The sequence below is a fragment of the Heterodontus francisci genome, unplaced genomic scaffold (assembly GCF_036365525.1).
Source record: "Heterodontus francisci isolate sHetFra1 unplaced genomic scaffold, sHetFra1.hap1 HAP1_SCAFFOLD_75, whole genome shotgun sequence".
NCBI classification, from domain to species: Eukaryota; Metazoa; Chordata; class Chondrichthyes; order Heterodontiformes; family Heterodontidae; genus Heterodontus; species Heterodontus francisci.
In genome coordinates, this window is record NW_027141820.1 from 762,667 (window position 1) to 764,891 (window position 2,225).

At 45.8% G+C, this 2,225-nt stretch overlaps 1 non-coding gene across 1 annotated transcript; it reads right to left on the reverse strand.

Annotated features, from left to right (window-relative positions):
- Window positions 1–416: 416 nt before the first annotated feature.
- trnat-ugu (transfer RNA threonine (anticodon UGU)) lies at window positions 417–490 on the reverse strand. The gene has a single exon. It is a non-coding gene; the product is annotated as a tRNA-Thr (tRNA).
- Between the last annotated feature and the right edge of the window lie 1,735 nt (window positions 491–2,225).

Here is a 2,225-nt window from a genome sequence, read left to right on the forward strand (position 1 = left end):
ACCGTTTCTCGGTAACCACATGAGACATAGGTTTTCTTATTTGGTTCCTTTGATTTTTCTTGTTCCTGACTGACAAATATTCCAAACCTCAGATAAACCCTCCCACTTGCGTCATGTCCCAGTCTCGGTTAAAAGCAACACATAATGACACAAACACTCTCCTTCAGTGAGATTAATATCAAGCTGTTTTCCAGGTTGAATGTAACTGTGAACAAATTTATGTCAAAGAAGTTACCTTTGATGTATCAGCACTGAAGTTCTGTGCAAGGAGGAACAGCCATTCCAAACTCATATCCTTCACAAAGGCTGTTTTTGTATGTGATTGAAATTCATCATGTATTATGAATTGAAGCTCACAAGACACAGATGTCAGTGTTGATAATGAAACTTTTCAAGCCTGTTGCTACTGTGAAATAAGGCTCTGCTGGGAGTTGAACCCAGGATCTCCTGTTTACAAGACAAGTGCTTTAACCAACTAAGCTACAGAGCCAGATTGCAAATGTGCGTGCAATTGATGTCAGAGGAAGACCTTGCAGATAGTGGGCAGACTTTGGCGAGTCAAGAGCTGAGTTCTTCACGGCAGTGTTCCCAGCCTCTGACTCGCTCTTGTAGTTGTAGCTGTAATTGTAATTGTAATAGGCAACCGTCCGTCTCGGAAGACGATGGGCTACACCCGGGGTGTACGTCACTTCTGTGTGAAACATTGTTTGTTGTGGCTGTCGAGGACGACTCGTGAGTGACAATCCCTTCCACAGCTAGTACAGATGAATATCATTGGCCCGAGGTCGACTGATAATTTTTCCTTCCTCTGAGCTCTCTTTCCCACCATCTGGTCATTTCTTTTGTCCTCTGCTTTTCCCATGGTCTTCCTGAATGCCTTTCTCCAGGAATTCCAGTCAGCAGGAAGGACTTCCCATGCATCGACTCCAATCCCAGTCAGCTTGAGATCTCGCTTTGCAGATGTCCTTGTATCACAGACGTGGGTGACCTGTTGGTCTCGTGCTGATAGCAAGCTCACCAAAGAGCATGTCTTTGGCAAAGCGACCGTCATCCATTCAGCACACATGACCCAGTCAACAGAGTCACCGCTGACTCAAGAGGGCAAACATGCTGCAGATCCCTGCACGCTGGTGTACTTCTGCATTCGGCACTCTGTCCTGCCAGGAGATGCCCAATATCCATCTGAGACCGCGGAGGTGGAAGCTGTTCAGCTGATTTTCTTGGCTTGCATAAGTTGTTGATGCTTCTCTACTATAAAGGAGGGTGCTGAGAGCACAAGCCTGGTACACGCGGAGTTTTGTATTTTCGATCAGTTTGCTGTCGGTTCACACTCGTCTTCTCAACTTTGACATGACAGCTGCAGCATTGACAATCCTGATGCTGATTTCAGTATCAAGGGACAGATTGCTGGTGATTGTTGATCCAAGGTATGTGAAGCTGTTGACAACCTCCAAAGTGAGCCTGTCGATGTTGATAGAAGGTGGAGTCTCTACGTCCTGGCCCATAACTTTGATCTTCCTGCTGCTGATCGTCAGTCCAAACTCCTTGCAGGCCAGGGAGAACCGATATACAAGCTGCTGTTAATGAACTTCATTATGGGATGTCAGCACAGCGTCATCAGCAAACAGCAACTCACAGACCAAGAACTGACTCATTTTGGTCTTGGTGCGCAGTCTTGCCAAGATGAACAGCTTGTCATCAGCTCTGGTATGCAGGTGGACACCCCCATCTGAGTCACTGAAAGTTTAAAATAGCAGCATGGAGAAGAATATGCCAATTGTAAAGGATGTGAGCTGCGAGGAGGTTACAAGGAGGCTTCCAGGGGACTTGGACAGGATAAGTGAATGAAATGACAGATGGAATATAATGTGAATAAGTGTGAAGTTATCCACTTTGGTAGAATAAACAGAAAGACAGAATATTTCTTAAATGGTGAGAGGTTGGGAAGTGTTGATGTCCAAAGGGACCTGGGTGTCCTTGTTCATGAGACACTAAAAGCTCGCATGCAGGTGCAGCAATCAATTAGGAAGGCAAATGGTATGTTGGCCTTAACACGAGGGGTCATGAGTACAGGAATAAAGATGTCTTGCTGCAATTGTATAGAGCCTTGGTGAGATCGTGCTGGAGTATTGTGTGCAGTTTTGGTTTCCTTATCTAAGGAAGGATATACTTGCCACAGAGGGAGTGCAACGGAGGGTCATCAGACTAATCCCTGGGATGGTGGC